This window comes from Balaenoptera ricei, chromosome 2, assembly GCF_028023285.1.
Source record: "Balaenoptera ricei isolate mBalRic1 chromosome 2, mBalRic1.hap2, whole genome shotgun sequence".
NCBI classification, from domain to species: Eukaryota; Metazoa; Chordata; class Mammalia; order Artiodactyla; family Balaenopteridae; genus Balaenoptera; species Balaenoptera ricei.
The window spans coordinates 128,631,680-128,655,111 of NC_082640.1; positions in this window are offsets into that span (position 1 = coordinate 128,631,680).

The following is a 23,432-nucleotide window of genomic DNA, read 5'->3' on the forward strand; positions in this document are numbered from 1 at the left end:
TGCTGGTCTTGTTCACACTTCTGTGACCAGCAAGTGGTTCTGTGGCTTTACTATTCTGCTGTCAATTGGTAGGTTGGTTGCGGAACTGGTCTCAAATGGTCTCACTTATATGTCTGGCAGTTGGCTGAACACCTTGAGTCTACTCCATGAGGGTTCATCCTTTAGAAGGCCAGCTGGGGCTTGTTCACATGGTTGTCTCAGGGTTCTAAGTATAAGAAAACAAGATTTTCAATCACATTTGCTTGTATCATATTTGCTAATGTCCATTGACTGAAGCAAGTCAAATGGCCAACTCAGATTCAGAGTGTGGGGAAATAGATTCCACTTCTTGATGGGAGGAGCTGCAACATCACACTGCAAGGGTGTGAATGCGGGAAGGGAAAGATTTGTGATAATCCTAACAATTTGCCCCAGAGTTGCTGACCCACCTGGATGCACTAAATGTGTTTCTCCTAACAATGATCTGAGCAGTTTCCCACGCCCTCTTCTCCCACCAGTTTTTGCCACTTCAGTGCCTGGAGTAGTCCTGGCATCTCTCCATCTCCTATGGTTTCTGTCTTTTCTGTGCTTGGACTGTGCTTTCCTTCATATTTCCAACTCCATCTGCCTTCTGTTTTTTAGGGTTTCTTTGTTATTTAGAATATACTGAGGGCATTTGTTCTTATTCTCTAAAGTTCATATGGATTTTTTCTTTTTTAAAAATAAAATATTAAAAAATTAATTCTAAGTATATTTTAGGTAGGAATAGGAATCGGGGCATATTCTTAGTTTGCCTTCTAATATGTATTACTTTTATAAACAGAATCATAAATTTAAAGGTAGGACTAAAGTGCTTTTACTATTATATCACTTATTTCTACTATTTCCTCTGGGATAATCACATATCGAGCTCACCTAAGATGACTGTGTTATACTATGAAAATTTTATCTCAAGAAACTTTATTGGGATAAGTCGAGTTTCCTTTGTAAGAATAAAAGGGCAAAAGCTGACCACTTAAAAATGATCATATTTTATGGAGTTGATGAAAGACTTGAAAATAATCAACATTGAAAGGCTTTCACCTTTAACTGTTTTTAAACCTGCTACCTAAAGTAGGTATTTCATGAGGAAACAATTATTATTTCTTTGTATTCATCACATTAGCCATTGTAGTCTTCTCAGTCCTAAGATTTAATACTAAAAGTCTCTTCCTTGAACATAGAGTCCTTTCAACATAAAATTGTTCTTTCAGAGTCAGAAAAGATTGAATTTGTCTGGAAAACTGCTATCCTACTGAAGGTTAATGACAAAAAGTTCAGCTTGTTTTTCCACTTCACTGCATTCATAAATGGTGCTGTCACACAAATATGTTGGTTACTGAAACTATTTCCCACAGCATGTGCTTTTCCTGAAAAGTGTATGCTAGTCATTTTATTATCATCTTGGGTTTCCTAAACCCAAGAGAATGAGTGAATGGATGAGATAAGAATAACACCAGTGAATCCAGAGTTCTTCCCCTCCCATTAGCATTTAAATATCCTCATCTGCTCATCTTTAAAAAGCCTTCCTATGTCTACCTCACCCTACCAGCAATCCCCCAACCACAATTACACTTCTCTGAAGAACTACACCCTCTGCATTGATTTTCTCACTTCCCATCCTCTCCAATTAAGCTTCTCCATCAGAACTCTGTTGAAATAGGAAAGATCACTCATCATCTCTTTGTAACTAAACCCAGTAGGAAAATTTCAATCTTCATTTATTCACAGAAACTTAGTAGAATTCCTATTGTGTCCTGAGCACTATTCTAGGTACTGGGATACAGTGTTGAACGAGAGAGATGATAAAATTCCTGGTGTCATGGAGCTCACATGAACAAGAATAATCAATTAGTGGCAAGTGTTATGATGGAAATAGGAGAGAGAGAAAGAGAGAGGAAATGGATGAATGTTTTGACACTTGAATGACAAGGACCCAGCCTAGCTTCGTCTGAACCTAGAAGTGGTGGGAGGAGCCACTGTGGCCACTGCTGTGGTATCTCTGATGAAAGCCATTATGAAGCTTGCCTGAAGTGGTGTTGGGAGATGAGGAGACAGGGGGCAGCTGGGGTGGCTGGGTCCTCCTTGAATAAGCATCCAAGGCCCAGGAGATGGTGGACTGGAGCAAATCTGGAAAGGTGCATAAATAGCCCAATTGAGTAACGATGAGATTAATGACCTATTATGGGTCTCATGCAGCAAAATGACTTTCTTTACAGCTAAAAAAACCTCCCAAATGTATATATTAATTGTCCAATTTTTAAGTACTTAAATAGCCTTATCAACAGTGTATAGGCTTGCGCTTGATCTATGGTTTTCACTACCACACCAATAATGCCCTTTGCTGGAGGTTTTGAAAGTCTTTGCCATAAATTTTCTAAGGGATTGTGACTGTTTATCAGGCATTTAGTTTGTCATGGTGTTAGATTGACCAGGCAATTGCTCATGTTGGAATTTGTAGGTTATGATTTGATAAATTAGATGACTGCTGCTACATAGGGAGTAGTTTGTTTTTGCCTTTTCTTTGATAATCCACTGGAAAACTGTAAATAATAATGCTGCATATAAAAGAGACAAGGATGGATAAAGGTGTAAAGGAATAAATTTTCTCTGTAAGTAGCAAACAGCCATGAATCTCTTACTAAGTTTTCCAGGCAGGGAGCCTGTCACTCTAAGCATGAGTTCTTATTATAAGGAAAATTTAGACCAGTTATGGACTTATTGTTCCAAAGCCTCAAACAGAGTTGAAATGTTTTACATATTGACACCATTTTTTTGGTGGGGAGGGCAGGGTCAAGGGTACAATAAGCCATTATTTTAAAATTTAAGCATAATAGTTCTCAGTCGTAAGCAATTGAAACCAATTTTGGCTGATTTAAGAAGAAAATTATTTATTCAAAGGACACTGAGCTAGAGAACCAGTCTTGGGACTATGCAGATGGGAACAACAGTCCAAATCATGCTGCAGAACTAGCTCAGTGGGGACATTGCTGTCACTGCTGCTAAGAACTGCAGCTTGCACCATTGGCATACCTAGCAGTGGACTCTGGAAGCTGCCATCAGTTCTGCTATCCGTGCTACCTAAAGAACTTGATTTTTGTGACAGCCCCCTCCATTTCCATAGATAATTTATTCCTCCTGTGCCTTACCTGACAAGGTGAATGTGACTGACTTTCCCAGCAAGGGCTTGTCCTGGGATTTGGTGAGGTTGGGGAATTTATGACATCCAAATTCATCCATTTCCCCCATTCCATATCTCAGTTTTGTTCTATTCTGATCAGTGCTTTTACTTTCATATAAGTGATCTCAGTGGGTTGTGAATTCAGCTGACATTATAATTTAGAAACTTGCAGTCTCAAAGTTTCAGTTTGATTTTCAGTTATCTCAGCCCTGAGGCTGAAAGCGATAAGAGATTCTTTTAGCAGTCAGAGAAATTTGGGATTTCACTTCATGCCTCTAGACAAGAATTTGTGATTTCAGCTTGTCATTCTTTTCTTTTAAGCAGTGTAGCACTGTTAGAAGCAACCTCCATGCCCCATAGTTCTTGAATTCCTCACATCTGTCATATATTTCTGTGGCAATGGGTTATGTGGTCCTTGTTCAATGAGGACTTCTTTAAGGTGATAATTTGATAATTTGTCCCATGGGCTTGCACATTCCCATCTCTTAATACTGGCTGGATTTTCATTGCTTTTATTTTCAACCAGGTCAGATATCCAATTCCATTTTTTTGAGGGACTGTTGGCTGCAGCTGTAAATGGTACCAATTTATTTGTTAGAGTTCTTAAAGCAACTCTATATAATGTAAGCAGAAAATGAACTAGTTTTTAGGACATTTAATTACACAGAATCTCCAGGGATATAGAGCTAGGAACAGTGCTCCAAATCATGTCCCCTAAGGATACCACTGCTGCTGAGACTGGATGCTGTACTTTGCAACACAGACAGCAGTAATAGTGGACTTTGGATTGGGGCCGCTAGCACTGCTGCAATAGCCATATATCATGCTCTATCTCTTGTCATTGTAAGAGTAAATTGCTCACATTCTCCTCTCTTTTGTATCATTTGTTCACAATTAAAACTAGAATGGATACATCTAAGACTGATGGAACTTAGGTCATGGGCCCATTTTCCAGCTGTGAGGGCCACTAAGAAGGTGATTATCTGACATTTTCTTTTCTATAGTGCATAGCAGGCTCTGCCACCTACCAATACTCATAAGGTTGTAGCAAATACTATAGGTCGGCTCACTCAACAACCATTCCAACCCTCCTCTAGATAGTCTTTGTCTGGAAAGCAATGGGTTACATTCCCAGGCTCCACTGTCACTATAAAGCACATGTACAAGATTGGATATAAAGCCAAGTCATGTGAGATGTTTTTTATATGCAGGGAGACTGGACCTTCTACAAGCATGGCTGTGAAGGTGATGAATTTGTCAGCATGGCTGTGAGGACTTCGGGCATTCAGAACCAAGAGTACTAACTTGTGAGTGAGGATGTCAATAGAGTTTCTTAGGACAGACACACAGTGTAGCTGTGCTTTTCTTCTCACTGTGTTGTTCTTGGCTCACTGACTCCGTGAGCCTCCAAGCCTTGTTCTTTGGCCTTTTCAGGGATTCTGTGAGTTAGCTAATATTCTTCTATAGATCTGTTTATGCTAAAACTAGCTCATTCAATTCTATTGTTTGCAAGTAAAAGCCCTAATTAATAGAGTTTCAGGTGGCAGGTTACTAATATTGTATTGCATATTTGAAAGCTGCAATGATAAATACAAAATTATAAATACTCCATATGCTGGAATACACATGCAAAGATTTCAGGTGTTGATCTTCACTTAGTATTTGTAAGAAAAAAATTGATTAATATACCTAGAGGCTGTGAATTGCTGGTGGTTGTGAGAGTAACGTATTCTGCTAGGCTAAATCAACTTGTGAGTTTCAAGTCTCAAATGCTATCATCAATAGAGATGTAGATACTGTGGCATTGTGATAATATTAATAACTAGCATTTATTGAGTGCTTACCAGGTGATGCTACATGGATTATTTTATGTAAACTTCAGAATAAACTTTTGTAGTACTTATTATTGGCATCTCTGTTTTACAGATGAGGAAATTAAGGTTTAGACTGGTTAAACTACTTTCCCAAGGTCACTTGGCTAGGTAGGCAGGAGTACGATTTGGACCTATAGCTGTCTGACTGTAGATTCTTCATTTTGCCATTATTATCACTGCCTCTTATCACTGAATGTAGATTTAATTGCTCTGCTCAAAATTGCATAGAATTTGATGAGGAAGTTAAGATGGAGGATACATATTTACCAAAGAAAGCCAGAGAACCAATGTGAGTGCTTCATAGGGGAGTCACAGGCTAGGAACTAATGAGTCTCCTGGGTGGATCCCTTCTGTATAGGAATTAGGAAAGTCTTTCTTAGACAGGTGAGTTATGCTCATTATGCTTGAAAGACTTGATATTCCAAGTATGTTCCATGAACCAGCAGCATTGACATCACCTGCGAACTTGTTAGAAATGGATTTGTTTATGAAAGAATGAAATAGGAAAAGCAAATGAAGGAAACTGAGGAGTTTTCTGTATGAAGTCTTACATGTTATTGTATAGGAGAGGTTTTTGTGTCCTAATAGAAATATTTGTTTGCCTATGCAAGAGTAAAATGTAGAAGAGATATTTAACTAAGTGTTTCTAATATACTTTCCTTCTGTTATCTCCTTTTAATTACATTATAAAGAATCACATATGTATACTTATAGAAGTGAAAGACACTAATGAATACTAAGGACCTAGCTATGAGCCCAAGTTTCCTCACGCTATCTCCTTCGTATTTAGTGTGCTCTTTATTGATCCAAGTTTTGATATTCCAAGTAGAATTATAGAGTTTGTAAGACATATTGTTCCTAAAAGACAACTCAATCATAGCAATCACTGACTTGGATCAGTGTCTTAACCTTCTTTGTCCTTATTTGTCATGAGTCCAGGTGTGGGCTTTCCTTGCAAAGATCACTTAAATTCTCATTTCAGAAGCCACCTACCTGTCGCAGATGCAGTTGTGGAAAAAAAAAAAAAAAAAAAAAAACACCCATAAGATTTCCTTGCTGGAACCAAAAAGCTTTCTGGAGTTCAGGTGGCTCTCATAGCCCTAACCAGATATCTGTCCAGACCCATTAATCCTGGCACGTATGCTCTTGGGAAAGGTCTAAGATTATTTTACCCATGAACAAATGCTGAATGAATGGAAAATTTCTAGCTGTGTGCCCAGAAAGAATGTTGAATGAAGACAACTGGTATCTCTGAATGGTTTATTTTTCCAGTTGTTCTTAAGGCTGTAACTTAGTGATAAAAACTTTTGAGGCACTAAGTACGCAAAGAAGGCATTTAAAATGATAAACCTTTACCATTTATTAGGACATTGTCCTCATTTTCATGTTCTCATTTATTTTTCTATTACATTTTTTGGAATAATTTATAAAGACTTATTTTTTAAAATTTTAAAAAACTTTAAAATTTTATTTATTCTTTAAAATTAAGGGATAGGCGCTTCCCGGGTGGTGCAGTGGTTAAGAATCTGCCTGCCAATGCAGGGGACATGGGTTCGAGCCCTGGTCCAGGAAGATCCCACATGCCACCGAGCAACTAAGCCCATGTGCCACAACTACTGAGCCTGCTCTCTACAGCCCATGAGCCACAACTACTGAGCCGGCATGCCACAACTACTGAAGCCCGTGAACCTAGAGCCCATGCTGCACAACAAGAGAAGCCACTGCAATGAGAAGCCCACGCACCACAATGAAGACACAACACAGCCAAAAATAAAAATAAATAAAATAAATAAATTTATTTTAAAAAATAATAAAATAAAATTAAGGGATAATTAACATATAATACATTAGTTTCAGGTTTATAATGTACTGATTTGATATTTGTATGCATTGTGAAATGATCACCACAGTAAGTCTAGTTATCATCTGTCACCATACAAAGTTACAAGATTTTTTCTTGTGATGAGAACTTGTAAGATTTATTTTCTTAGCAATTTTCAAATATGCAATACAATATTATTAACAATAGTCACCATTCTGTACATTACATCCCCATAACTTATTTGTTTTATGACAAGAAGTTTTACTTCTTGACCCCCTTCACCATTTCTCTCCGCCTCCAACTTCTCCCCTCTGGCAACCACCAATCTATTCTCCGCATTTATGAGTTTTGTTTTGTTTTGCTTTGTTTTGTTTTTTAAATTTCACATATAAATGAAATCATGCAGTATTTGTCTTTTGCTGCCTGACTCATTTCCCTTAACATGATACCCTTACGGTCTATCCACATTGTCTCAAATGGCAAATTTCTTTCTTTTCTTTTTTTTTTTTTTTTTTTTTGGTCTGTGTTAGATCTTTGTTGCTGCACACGGACTTTTCTCTAGTTGTGTTGAGCAGGGGCTACTCTTTGTTGTGGTGTGCAGGCTTCTCATTGCGGTGGCTTCTCTTGTTGTGGAGCACAGGCTCTAGGCACGTGGGCTTCAGTAGTTGTGGCTCACAGGCTCTAGAGCACAGGCTCAGTAGTTGTGGCACACGGGCTTAGTTGCCCTGTGGCATGTGGGATCTTCCCAGACCAGTGATCAAACCTGTGTCCCCTGCATTGGCAGGCAGACTCTTATCCACTGTGCCACCAGGGAAGCCCCTCAAATGGCAAATTTCATTCTTTTTTATTGCTGAGTGTATTCCATTGGATATATATACACCACATCTTCTTTATATATTCATCCATTGATGGACACTTAGGTTGTTTCCATATCTTGGCTATTGCAAATAATGCTGCAATGAACATAAGGGTGCTTATATCTTTTCCCATTTATATTTTCATGTTCTTCAGATATGTACCCAGAAGTGGAACTGCTGCATCATACAGTAGTTCTATTTTAAATTTTTTGTGGAACCTCCATACTGTTTTCCATAGTGACTGCACCAGTTGACATCCCCACCAACAGTACATGAGTGTTCCTTTTTCTCCACATCCTCGCCAATACATGTTATTTGTTGTCTTTTTGATAATAGCCAGGTGTGAGGTGATATCTCATGTGGTTTGATTTGCATTTCCCTGATGATTAGTGATGTTGAGCTTCTTTTCATGTGTCTGTTGGCCATCTGTCCGTCTTCTTTGGAAAAATGGCTATTCAGTTCCTCTGCCCATTTTTAAAATCAGATTGTTTGTTTGTTTTTGTTATTGAGTTGTATGAGTTCTTTATATATTTTGGATATTACCCATTTATCAGAGAGATGATTTGTGAATATTTTCTCCCATTCAGCAGGTTGCCTTTTCATTTTGTTGCTGATTTTCTTTGCTGTGCAGAAGCTTTTTAGTTTGATGTAGTCCCACTTATTTATTTTTGCTTTTGTTACCTTTGCTTTTGGATTCAGATGCAAAAAAACATTGACAAGACTAATGTCAAGAAGCTTAGTGCCTAGGTTTTCTTCTAGGAGATTTATGGTTTCAGGTCTTATGTTCAAGTCTTTAATCCATTTCTGATTTTGTTTTTTTGAACCCCCTCTCTTATTTTCTTAGTGAGTCTAGCTAAAGCTTTGTCAATTTTATATATATTTTCAATGAACCAGCTATTAGTTTCATTGAACTTTTCTATTGTCTTTTTAGTCTCTATTTTATTTATATCCACTCTGATCTTCTATTTTCCTTCCTTCTACTTACTGTGAGCTTCATTTGTTCTTTTTCTAGTTCCTTTAGGTGTAAAGTTCGATTGTTTATGTGAGATTTTTCTTGTTTCTTTAGGTAGGCCTGCATCACTCTGAGCTTTTCTCCTAGAACTGCTTTTGCTGCATCCCATAGATTTTGGCATATTATATTTCCATTTTTCATTTGTCTCAAGGTGTTTTTGATTTCTCCTTTGATTTTTTTGTTGATCCACTTGGTTGTTTAGTAGCATGTTGTTTAATCTCCACATATTTGAAAAATGTGTAGTTTTCTTCCTGTAATTGATTTCTAGTTTCATACCATTGTGGTTGGAAGAAAATGCTTGATATGATTTCAGTCTTTTTCAATTTATTGAGACTTGTTTTGTGACCTTACATATGATCTACCCTGCAGAATGTTCCATGCACACTCGAGAAGGTGGATGGAATATTCTGTGTGTATCTATTAAGTCCACATGAGCTAATCTGTTTTTTAAGGCAGAAGTTTCCTTACGGATTTTCTGTCTGGATGATCTACCCATTGATGTAAGTGGGGTATTAAAGTCCCCTACTATTATTGTATTGCTGTCAATTTCTTCCTTTAGGTTAATATTTGCTTTATATATTTAGGCACTCCTATGTTAGGTGCCTAAGTATTTACACATGTTATATATTCTTGTTGCATTGACCCCTTTGTCTTTATGTAATGCCCATCTTTGTCTTTTATTACAGTCTTTATTTTAAAGTATATTTTGTCTTATATAAGTATAGCTACACCAGCTTATTTTGGGTTCCATTTGCATGAAACGTCTTTTTCCAACCCTTCACTTTCAGTCTGTGTGTGTCCTTACATCTGAAGTAATTCTCTTGTAGGCAGAATATAGATGGGCCTTCTTTTTTCATTTATTCAGCCAATCTGTATTTTTTTGATTGGAGAATTTATCCCATTTACATTTAAATTGATGTGTAGGTACTTAATTGCCATTTTATTAATTGTGTTCTGAGTGTTTTGTAGTTCCTCTCTGTTCCTTTCTTCTCTTACTCCTTACCCTTGATGTTTGATGACTTTAGTGTTATGCTTAGATTTCTTTCTCATTGTTTTCTGTGTAACTACTATAGGTTTTTGCTTTCTAGTTACCATGAAGTTCACATAATAGCCTGTATATATAACAATCTACTTTACGTTGATAGCAAGTTAAGTTTAAATGCATTCTAAAAGTCTGCATTTTTACCTCCCTTTCATGTTTTATGTTTTTATGTCACATTTTACATCTTTTTATTTTGTGTATCCCATAACTAATTATAGTTATTTTTTGTGGTTGTAGTTATTTTTTTACTACTTTTGTCTTTTAACCTTTATCCTAGCTTTATAAGCGATTAATTCACTACCTTTACTATACACTTACCTTTGTTAGGAGATTTTTACTTTCATATTTTTTTTGTTGTTGCTAATTAGTGCCCTTTGTTTCAGCTTAAAGAAATTCCTTTAACTTTTCTTATAAGACCAATTTAGTGGTGATGAATTCCTTTAGCTTTTGCTTGTCTGGAAAACTCTTTATCTGTCCTTTAATTCTGAATGACAACTTTTCTGGTAGAGTATTTTTGGTTGGAAGTTTTTTCCTTTTAGCACTGTGACTATATCATGCACTCCCTTCTGGCCTGCAGAATTTCTACTGAAAAATCTGCTGATAGTCTAATGAGGGTTCCCTTGTATACAACAAATTGTCATTCTCTTACTGTTATTCTCTTAAAATCTTATTTTAAGATTCTTTCTTTATCTTTAACTTTTGGCATTTTAATTATAATGTGTCTTGGTGTGGATCTTTGGGTTCATCTTCTCTGGAGCTCTCTGGGCTCCTGGCTCTGGGTATGTGCTTCCTTCTCCAAGTTAGGGACATTTTCAGCTATTATTTATTCAAATAAGTTTTCTACTCCTTTCTCTCTGTCTTCTCCTTCTGAGACATCTAAAATGTGAATGTTATTCCACTTGATGTTGTCCCAAATGTTCCTTAAGCTATCTTTACTTAATTTTGTTTTTCTTTTTGCTACTCTGTTTGGGTGAGTTCCACTGCCCTGTCTTTCAAATCACTGATCTGTTCTTCTGCATCCTCTAACCTGCTGTTGATTCATTCTAATGTATTTTCCATTTCAGTTATTGTATTCTTCAGTTCTGATTGGTTCTTTTTTAAAAATTAATTAATTAATTAATTAATTAATTTATGGCTGTCTTGGGTCTTCGTTTCTGTGCGAGGGCCTTCTCCAGTTGCAGCAAGTGGGGGCCACTCTTCATCGCGGTGCATGGGCCTCTCACTATCGCGGCCTCTCTTGTTGCAGAGCACAGGCTCCAGACGCGCAGGCTCAGCAATTGTGGCTCATGGGCCTAGTCGCTCCGTGGCATGTGGGATCTTCCCAGACCAGGGCTTGAACCTGTGTCCCCTGCATTGGCAGGGAGACTCTCAACCACTGCGCCACCAGGGAAACCCCTGATTGGTTCTTTAAAAATATTTTTTCTATCTCTTTGTTGAAGTTCTCACTGTGTTCCTCCATTCTTCTCCCAAGTTTGGTTAGCATCTTTATGACCATTTCTTTGAACTCTTTATCAGGCAAATTATTTATCTTTGTTTCATTAAGGTTTTTTCTGGTGTTTTAGTTTGTTCTTTTGTTGGAACATATTCCTCTGTTTTCTTATTTTTCTTGACTCTCTGTGTTTATTTCTATATACTAGGCAAAATAGCTACTTCTCCCAGTCTTGTTGAGTGGTCTTATATAGAAGATGCACCTTATTGTTCAACCTTGTGCTAGCTCTTTGTTGTCTCTCAAATGTTGTGATTGTCTAAGAAGCCTGATTTATTGTAGTTATGTCCGAGTTGTTGAGGGTTTGCCAAGACCTGTCAGTGTTCCAAAGGGAGGGATCTCAGTCACCACCTAGTTTCGGGCTGATTGGAAACCAGACCCTCAGGAAGCTGCTTTTAAAGTATGCAAATATATACAGTCCTGTGGGACCGCAAATATAAAACCTAGTGACCTTCAGTCCAGGTCTGGAGGTGTCTTGTTGGCAACAAAAGCAGGGCTATAGATGAGTGTATAAGCTCCTTTCTGGAAGGTACTGGTGAGCTCTAGCAAGGCCAAGGGAGAGAATTAAGATGATTTCCCTTGGTCTGCATTCCCTGAGAGCATCTCTGTAGCCTCTAGGTGTGTGGCAAACCCCTTAGACTGAAGCTCCAAGACAAGTAAATAGGCCTTTTTCTCAGGAAGACCGGGATGTGTTTTCGTTTGCTGTCTGTGCACTGCCCTGGGGATGGTAGCCTGCCAAGTACCGTTTCTCTGAATGTTCAGTGCCATGGGGTACAGAAATGCAAGCCCTCCTGGCCACTAGAGCCAGGTGCTCAAGGGGTGTCCCCTGTGTGGGCTACATGCACCTGCCAGCTTTATCTAGGCAGCAGGAGAACGTGTGTGCAGGGAACCCTTGCTGGTTTTAGCAGGGCAGCTGGAGAATGCTGGGCTGGGGGCCCACACTGGTTTCAGATGGGGGTGGGTAGCACATGGGCAGGGCATGCTTGTGGGCTTTAGCAGGGCAGTGGGAGAATACCATGACTTCGTGTACCTGCTGGCACTAGCAAGGTAGAGGAAGAGCACAAAAATGGTGCTAACAGCACCTCCATTTCTGAAAGAGTCCTAACAGGTACCTGTCCATCCAGCAGATGCTTTAACATTATCAAATAAATTTCCTTCACATGTGGTCTAGGTCAGCGGTCCCCAACCATTTTGGCACCAGGGACTGGTTTCGTGGAAGACAATTTTTCCATGGACCAGGGTGGGGGGGATGGTTTCAGGATGATTCAAGCACATTACATTTATTGTGCACTTTATTTCTATTATTATTACATTGTAATATATAATGAAATAATTATACAACTCAGCACAATGCAGAATCAGTGGGAGCCCTGAGCTTGTTTTCCTGCAACTAGATGGTCCTATCTGGGGCTGATGGGAGACAGTGACACCCGAAGTGTGTTGCTTATGTCCAGTCTAGTCCGTAAGATGCAGCTTAATTGTCACTTGCCACTCACTGATAGGGCTTTGATATGAGTCTGCAAGCAATTGATTTATTATGGTCACTGTGCAGTCAAACCTCTCTGCTAATGATAATCTGTATTTGCAGCCGCTGCCCGGTGCTAGCATCACCGCCTCAGCTCCACCTCAGATCATCAGGCATTAGATTCTCATAAGGAGCACGCAACCTAGATCCCTCGCATGCACAGTTCACCGTAGGGTTCGTGCTCTGATGAGAATTTAATGCCGCTGCTGATCTGACAGGAAGCAGAGCTCAGGCAGTAATGCGAGTGAAGGGGAGCGGCTGTAAATACAGATGAAGCTTCACTTGCTCACCCACTGCTCACCTCCTGCTGTGCAGCCTGGTTCCCAACAGGCCACGGAACATTAGTGGTCCGTGGCCTGGGGGTTGGGGACCCCAGTCTAGGTGGTTTTCAAACTACTGCTTTTACACTGGGTCCCAGGATAAATGAGTCTATGTGCTAGCCCTTTAAGAGCAGAATATCAGTTCGTTATAGCCCTTTGGGTCTCCTGGATGTATGCCCCAGTGGTTTTCAAAGCCCAACATTTCTGGGGCTAGTCTCTCTGGTGCGGGTTCCAAATGTTGGGGAACTGATGTGGGGCACAAACCCCTTGCTCTTCAGGGAGAATCTTTTTATTTGTGAGATCCCTCCTGATCATGGGTCACCACACCAGGGGTAAGGTTTTTGGCGACACCATGTCTCTGCCTCTCATACCTGTCTGGATGTCTCCCTTTTATCCTTTGTTATGGAGCAGACGTTCAGCTAGTTTTCAGGTCTTTTTTAGAGGGAATTTTTCCATATGTAGCTATAGGTTTGGTTGTGTCTATGCGGGAGATGAGTTCAGGATCTTCCTATGATGCCATTTTTGAACTGCCTCCCCCTTGAAGATTCTGTTTTGTGTTTTTTTTCATTACTTATTGTCCTCTTTTCCCAAATCAGTGGGGGAACTGTGCAACCCTTTACTTAAGAGTAAACATGATTGAAAAGGTTTCTCCAGTCTCATACCTAAAAAACAAAACAAAACAAAAAGTAGGTATAAAGTGGATGTTGAGCTTAATTGAACCATGTCACACTGACAGTTCCAGGATCTGAGTCCTGCCTCCCCCTCAGCCCCATCTCTCACTCCTCCTTTCCTCAAGTCCCATGCTTAGCCATACTGAGCTGGGTTTTCTTAATATGCCATGTTGTTTTATATCTCTTCCTCTCACCTCTTTCTCTGCATAAGATGCCAGTCTCCTTTGTGTCCACATTTTGAATGCCTTCTGATTTTCAAAGGTGCATCCCACTTCCCTTCTGAATAGAGCCTTTCCTTATTTCCCTATAGAAAACTGACTTGGTGCCTACCCTGTACCCAAAATGCCCATGAAACAAGTTCTACATGGACATTGAGTAAATAGTGACAAAGAATGGACCAATGAAAAGCAAAGAACCAAGAAATTTCCTTAAACCAGTGATGCAAGACCAGAAAATCACAGGCAAGAATAATTTTTTTTCTTCTGCATATGTTTATATCTTATTTGTCTATTGAAAACTCTATGGGGCAGAGTCCATGACTTACTCATCTTTGTATATCCAGTGTACTCTCCAGTGACAATTTCCATCATCTGCTTGATGATGCTGTTTTTAGAGGTTAAATGATCAAATAATGATTTCATTGAAAAACATTACTTCATTAGCTTGGGGTATTCATCATGACCTTAGACTCCTGAACTATACTGCCTTTATTGAATATCTGAGATTTATTTTATATAAAGGTTCTTTATAAATTTTCTTCAAATATCAGGATTAAGAGAATAGACATATTTGCTCCTGAATGTTTACCCTATTCTTCACTGATGATCAGTTTAGAATGTGTCTGTTCAAGCAAGAATAAACAAAGCAGGGACTTCCCTGGTGGTCCACTGGTTGAGAGTCTGCCTTCCAGTGCAGTGGATGTGGGTTCCATCCCTGGTCGGGGAACTAAGATCCCACATGCCTCAGGGCAATTAAGCCCATGCACCGCAAGTAGAGAGAAACCCACGTGCTGTAACTACTGAGCCCATGTGCTCTGGCGCCTGCACACTACAACTAGAGAAGCCTGCACACTACAACTAGAGAAGCCTGCACACTACAACTAGAGAGAAGCCCACGGGCTGCAATGAAGACCCAGCTCAGCCACACACACACACACACACAAAAAAAAGAATAAACAAAGCAAATGATCTCTTTCTCCCTTATGAGCTTTTGAATTTCTCTTTTCCCTAGAATGAAAACTGCTTCTTCCCAATAGAGGATTTTTTTATACTGTCACCTTAAAAATGAATTTTCTTTTATCAAACCAATAACTTTTATATATGCATTGTTTTGTCTTATGTGGAACTGTGAGATCAGCTTCCACAGATTCTGTTTTGTGGTGAGTGCTGTCAGTGGAAGGATGTCATTTGTCACATCTTAGACTGAATAACACCCCTTCCTTCTTATACCAAATAAGAAAAACAAGCGCCTCTCTACCCAAATAAGATAAACGTACTTGGGACACATTTTTTCCTGTTGTTTTTTGGTCTTGCCTCACTGGTTTAAGAGTTCAGGAATCTTCTTGGTGCTTTATTTTTTATTGTTTCACAGGTCTTTGTTACTACTTACTCAATATTCATGTAAAGATTGTTTTATGGGCATTTTGGGAATTGAACAAAATTGTAGTGCAGTTCATGTCTGTCTGTGTGCTATTCTACCTCTCTCTTCTGTGAAATGTTCCTTCCTTCCTACCCTTGACCAAGTTCTTAGTGTCCCTACACTCTGATTCTCAGTTTTCCCCATAACTTGCCTGCCTTCTTGGGCCAGTGTTCCAACAACAAAACCATCCTCCTTTCTCCTCCAACTAAAACCTTCATTAGTTGGCTGTCAAACAGAAAATCAATTTGATTAACTCCCCGTGGGGAGCTACTGATCACTAATGTCCCAATGTCTTATTCTTCTAAGATGAAAATGAATATTGTGGAATAGTTAAGAACTTCATGACAAATTCATTAACCAAGGAAGTGACTCTATGATTGTGGTATTTTAGCAATCGTGAGGTGGGATGCTGGGATATTGCACATCTGGGAGAGATGTTTTCACTTCTGCCTACCCCTCCTGTTTGTAAGATTGGTCCTACTGGTGGTGAAAGCAACCTGAGGTTTTCCAGTCCTAAAGCTGTGCATTTCTGTTCTTCTGTGGAGGAATCTAAATGCCGTCATGTCATAGTAACTGCATTGTGCTTCATATATTGGATTGGCCAAAAAGTTCATTCAGGTTTTCGTAAGATGTTACAGACAAACCCGAATGAACTTTTTGGCCAACCCAATAATATCATAGAAATTAGAGGTAAAGTCATTTTATTTATTTTTCATAAAAACATTATTGATGGAATGTAAAGGACAGCAGCAGTAAGATTATTAACTTCTCAATAGTTTGGGGATAACATTATTATTATTATTATTTTTTTAAAGTTTAATTTTATTTATTTATTTATCTATCCATGGCTGTGTTGGGTCTTCGTTTCTGTGCGAGGGCTTTCTCCAGTTGTGGCAAGCGGGGGCCACTCTTCATCGTGGTGCGCGAGCCTCTCACTGTTGCAGCCTCTCCTGTTGTGGAGCACAGGCTCCAGACGCGCAGGCTCAGTAATTGTGACTCATGGGCCTAGTTGCTCCGCGGCATGTGGGATCTTCCCAGACCAGGGCTCGAACCCGTGTCCCCTGCATTGGCAGGCAGATTCTCAACCACTGCGCCACCAGGGAAGCCCGGGATAACATTATTATACATTCTAAATTTTGGTGAAATCTCTGATCAGAGTATTTAAAAGTGTGTTTATTTAAAGATCCATGATACAGATCATATATTTAAAAACAGTTTGCTTCAGATTATTTTATGGGAACAAGTCAATGAAATAGACAGAATGTGCCTAGTCAGCAAAGCATTTCTTATGTTATAGACATGACACTGATAAATATAGAGGAAAACTGAAGGAAAAGATTTGTTGAAGTGCAAGGATAATTCTAAGGAAACTATAAAAATAGACAGCAGATGTCACTGTTGCTTTTCCATTTCTCTTAACCTTGTTTTTGGTGGTTTTGTTCCTAGTTAATGACATTTTCCCTCTCATTTGAGAACTCTAATAGGTTAAGCAAGTTCACCTATGCTAAATTTCTGTTTTGAATTTTATATTTATTAAGGTTATGACTGTAAATCTTGTATATATAATTTATAGAAAAGATACTTAATACATTTTATATGTGTAGGTTTATTAACTCAATATTATAAATGGATAAAATAATACTTTTTATAATTATCATCTGATTCAGAATGGATTCCTATTAAAATGAGATGTTATCCCTCTGCAAGATAAGCTTGTCATGATCTTATTTTAAATGACCAATCATATCGTTTGTTCTCTTTATGTAAGTACTCAAGCACGTGTCATCAAATCCTGTCTGTGATGATGATTTAAGAGAATTTTTACCATGTCAACACATCCAGCCAGTTGCATTCAGAAAATATTCAGGGAAAATGTTCCATATCAACTTTTAAAATACAAATATTTTCCCCATCCCATATTCTCTCCTTCATCAGTTCAACTCTAGTTTCCTATTACAGTGTTTCCTCTTCAAGCTATTGTCTAGGATGTACAAACCTCAGTTTCTCATCTCCCCCATCTAATCAGTTACCAGATCTTGTTGATTCTACCTTCTGTGTATTTCTAAAATCAACCCCCGTTTTTTGGAGCTGATTCCTGGCGACTTTGCCTAAATTCCCAGAGTAGTGTGGCTGACACGGTCTTGGTGCTCCTGGCTGGTGTCAGGCCTGAGCCTCTGAGTCATGAGAGCCGAGTTCAGGACATTGGACCACCAGAGACCTCCCAGCCTCATGTAATATCAATCGGCGAGAGGTCTCCCAAAGATCTCCGTCTCAATGTTAAGACCCAGCTCCACCCAACAGCCAGCAAGCTCCAGTGCTAGACGCCCCATGCCAAACAACTAGCAAGACAGGAACACAACCCCAGCCATTAGCAGAGAGGCTGCCTAAAATCATACTAAGTTCACAGACACCCCAAAACACACCACCAGATGTGACTCTGCCCACCAGAAAGACCAGATCCAGCCCCACCCATCGGAACACAGGCACCAGTCCCCTCCACCAGAAGGCCTACACAAGCCACTGAACACACCTCACCCACTGGGGGCAGACACCAAAAACAACGGGAACTATGAACCTGCAACCTGCAAAAAGGAGACCACAAACACAGTAAGTTAAACAAAATGAGAAGACAGAGAAATATGTAGCAGTTGAAGGAGCAAGTTAAAAACCCACCAGACCAAATAAATGAAGAGGAAATAGGCAGTCTACCTGAAAAAGAATTCAGGGTAATGACAGTAAAGATGATCCAAAATCTTGGAAATAGAATGGAGAAAATACAAGAAACAAACGTTTAACAAGGACCTGGAAGAACTAAAGAGCAAACAAACAATGATGAGCAACACAATAAATGAAATTAAAAATTCTCTAGAAGGAATCAATAGCAGAATATCTGAGGCAAAAGAACGGATAAGTGACCTGGAAGATAAAATAGTGGAAATAACTACCACAGAGCAGAATAAAGAAAAAAGAATGAAAAGAATTGAGGACAGTCTCAGAGACCTCTGGCACAATATTAAATGCACCAACATTCGAATTATAGGGGTGCCAGAAGAAGAAGTGAAAAAGAAAGGGTCTGGGAAAATATTTGAAGAGATTATAGCTGAAAACTTTCCTAACGTGGGAAAGGAAACAGTCACCCAAGTCCAGGAAGCACAGAGTCCCCTACAGGATAAACCCTAGGAAAAACACACCAAGACACATATTAATCAAACTAACAAAAATTAAATACAAAGAAAAAATATTAAAAGCAGAAAGGGAAAAGCAACAAATAACATACAAGGGAATCCCCATAAGGGTAACAGCTGATCTTTCAGCAGAAACTTTGCAAGCCAGAAGGAAGTGGCAGGATATATTTAAAGTGATGAAAGGGAAAAACCTACAAAGATTACTCTATCCAGCAAGGATCTCATTCAGATTCAATGGAGAAATTAAAACCTTTACAGACAAGCAAAAGTTGAGAGAATTCAGCACCACCAAACCAGCTTTACAACAAATGCTAAAGGAATTTCTCTAGGCAGGAAACACAAGAGAAGGAAAAGACCTACAATAACAAACCCAAAACGATTAAGAAAATGGTAATAGGAACATACATATCGATAATTACCTTAAATGTAAATGGATTAAATGCTGCAACCAAAAGACATAGACTGGCTGAATGGATACAAAAACAAGACCTGTATATCTGCGGTCTACAAGAGACCCACTTCAGACCTAGGAACACATAGAGACTGAAAGTGGGGGGATGGAAAAAGATATTCCATGCAAATGGAAATCAAAAGAAAGCTGGAGTAGCAATTCTCATATCAGAAAAAGTAGACTTTAAAATAAAGACTATTACAAGAGACAAAGAAGGACACTACATAATGATCAAGGGATCAATCCAAGAAGATATAACAATTGTAAATATTTATGCACCCAACATAGGAGCACCTCAATACATAAGGCAACTGCTAACAGCTGTAAAAGAGGAAATCGACAGTACACAGTAATAGTAGGAGACTTTAACACCCCACTTTCACCAATGGACAGATCATCCAAAATGAAAATAAGTAAGGAAACACAAACTTTAAATGATAAATTAAACAATACGGACTTAATTGATATTTATAGGATATTCCATCTGAAAACAACAGAATACACTTTCTTCTCAAGTGCTCATGGAACATTCTCCAGGATAGATCGTATCTTGGCTCACGAAAGAAGTCTTGGTAAATTTAAGAAACTTGAAATCGTATCAAGTATCTTCTCCAACCACAATGCGTTGAGACTATATATCAATAACAGGAAAAAACTGTAAAAAATACAAACACATGGAGGCTAAACAATATGCTACTAAATAACCAAGAGTTCACTGAAGAAATCAAAGAGGAAATCAAAAAATACCTAGAAACAGATGATATTGAAAACATGATGACCCAAAACCTATGGGATACAGCAAAAGCAGTTCTAAGAGGGAAGTTTATAGCAATACAATCAGACGTCAGGAAACAGGAAAAATATCAAATAACCAACCTAACCTTACACCTAAAGCAATTAGAGAAAGAAGAACAAACAAAAAACAAAGTTAGCAGAAGGAAAGAAATCATAAAGATCAGGTAAGAAATAAATGAAAAAGAAATGAAGGAAATGATAGCAAGATCAATAAAACTAAAATCTGGTTCTTTGAGAAGATAAACAAAATTGATAAACCATTAGTCAGACTCATCGAGAAAAAAAAGAAGACTCATATCAACAGAATTAGAAATGAAAAAGAAGTAACCACTGACACTGCAGAAAAACAAAGGAACATGAGAGACTACTACAAGTAATTATATGCCAATAAAATGGACAACCTGGAAGAAATGGACAAATTCTTAGAAAAACACAACCTTCTGAGACTGAACCAGGAAGAAACAGAAAATATAAACAGACCAATCACAAGCACTGAAATTGAAACTGTGATTAAAAATCTTCCAACAAACAAAAGCCCAGGACCAGATGGCTTCACAGGTGAATTCTATAAAACATTTAGCGAAGAGGTAACACCTATCCTTCTCAAACTCTTCCAAAGTATAGCAGAGGGAGGAACACTCCCAAACTCATTCTATGAGGCCACCATCACCCTGATATCAAAACCAGACAAAGATGTCATCAAAAAAGAAAACTACAGGCCAATATCACTGATGAACATAGATGCAAAAATCCTCTACAAAATACTAGTGAACAGAATCCAACAGCACATTAAAAGGACCATACTCCATGATCAAGTGGGGTTTATCCCAGGAATACAAGGATTCTTCAATATATGCAAATCAATCAATGTGATACACCATATTAACAAATTGAAGGAGAAAAACCATATGATCATCTCAATAGATGCAGAAAAAGCTTTTGACAAAATTCAACACTGATTTATGATAAAAACCCTCCAGAAAGTAGGCATGGAGGGAACTTACCTCAACATAGTAAAGACCATATATGACAAACCCACAGCGAACATTGTTCTCAATGGTGGAAAATTGAAACCATTTCCACTAAGATCAGGAACAAGACAAGGTTGTCCACTCTCACCACTATTATTCAACATAGTTTTGGAAGTTTTAGCCACAGCAATCAGAGAAGAAAAAGAAATAAAGGAATCCAAATCAGAAAAGAAGTAAAGCTGTTAGTGTTTGCAGATGACATTATACTATACATAGAGAATCCTAAAGATGCTACCAGAAAACTACTAGAGCTAATCAATGAATTTGGTAAAGTAGCAGGATACAAAATTAATGCACAGAAATCTCTTGTATTCCTATACACTAATGATGAAAAATCTGAAAGAGAAATTAAGGAAACACTCCCATTTACCACTGCAACAAAAAGAATAAAATACCTAGGAATAAACCTACCTAGGGAGAAAAAAGACCTGTATTCAGAAAATGCTAAGACACTAATGAAAGAAATTGAAGATGATACAAACAGATGGAGAGAGATACTATGTTCTTGGATTGGAAGAATCAACATTGTGAAAATGACTATTCTACCCAAAGCAATCTACAGATTCAGTGCAATCCTTATCAAATTACAAATGGCATTTTTCACAGAGTTAGAACAAAAAACTTCACAATTTGTATGGAAGCACAAAAGACCCCGAAGAGCCAAAGCAATCTTGAGAAAGAAAAACGGAGCTATATGAATCAGGCTCTGTGATTTCAGACTATATTACAAAGCTACAGTAATCAAGACAATATAATACTGGCACAAAAACAGAAATATAGATCAATGGAACAGGATAGAAAGCCCAGAGATAAACCCACACACATATGGTCACCTTATCTTTGATAAAAGAGGCAAGAATATACAATGTAGAATAGACAGACTCTTCAATAAGTGGTGCTGCGAAAACTGGACAGCTACATGTAAAAGAATGAAAATAGAGCACTCCCTAACACCATACACAGAAAATAAACTCATAATGTATTAAAGACCTAAATATAAGGCCAGACACTATAGAACTCTTAGAGGAAAATGTAGGTAGAACACTCTTTGACATAAATCACAGCAAGATCCTTTTTGACCCACCTCCTAGATAAATGGAAATAAAAACAAAAATAAACAAATGGGACCTAATGAAACTTCAAAGCACTTGCACAGTAAAGGAAACCATAAACAAGATGAAAAGCCAATCCTCAGAATGGGAGAAAATATTTGCCAACGAAGCAACTGAGAAGGGATTTATTTCCAAAACATACAAGCAGCTCATGCAGCTCAATATGAAAAAACAAAAAACAAAAAACCCACCCAATCCAAAAATGGTCAGAAGACCTAAAGAGACATTTCTCCACAGAAGATATACAGATAGCCAACAAACACATGAAAGGATGCTCAACATCACTATTCATTAGAGAAATGCAAATCAAAACTACAATGAGGTATCACCTCACACTGGTCAGAATGGCCATCATCAAAAAATCTATAAACCATAAATGCTGGAGAGGGTGCAGAGAAAAGGGAACCCTCTTGCACTGTTGGCAGGAATGTAAATTGATACAGCCACTATGGAGGACAGTATGGAGGGTCCTTAAAAAACTAAAAATAGAACTACCATACGACCCAGGAATCCCACTACTGGGCATATACCCTGAGAAAACCATAATTCAAGAAGAGTCATGTACCACAATGTTCACTGCAGCTCTATTTACAATAGCCAGGACATGGAAGCAACCTAAGTGTCCATCGACAGATGAATGGATAAAGAAGATGTGGCACCTATATACGATGGAATATTATTCAGCCATAAAAATAAATGAAATTGAGTTATTTGTAGTGAGGTGAATGGACCTAGAGTCTGTCATACAGAGTGAAGTAAGTCAGAAAGAGAAAAACAAATATCGTATGCTAACACATATATATGGAATCTAACAAACAAACAAAAAAGTTTCTGACAAACCTAGGGTCACGACAGGAATAAAAATGTAGATGTAGAGAGTGCACTTGAGGACACTGGGAGGGGGGAAGGGTAAGCTGGGACGACATGAGAGTAGCATTGACATATATATACACTACCAAATATAAAATAGATAGCTAGTGGGTAGCAGCTGCATTGCACAGGGAGATTAGGTCGGTGCTTTGTGACCACATAGATGGGTGGGATAGGGAAGGTGGGAGGGAGATGCAAGAGGGATGGGATATGGGGATATATGTATACATATAACTGATTCACTTTGTTATGCAGCAGAAACTAGCACAACACTGGAAAGCAATTATATGCCAATAAAGTTGTTAAAATAAAATAAAATCAACCCCCTTCTTTACATCACAAACTTTAAACTTCATAGTACATATCTGAAATATGTGACACACACATATGTTTTTGTAAGACCTTGGATAATTTTTCAGTTTTAATTGAGTTCCATTATTTCGTGAGAAAGAACTGATGGAACCCTGCTTTTAATATGAGAGGCATCAAGCAAGAAGTAGTAGTAGTACAATTAAAACTTAGGAAGATTTCCTTCTTACAAA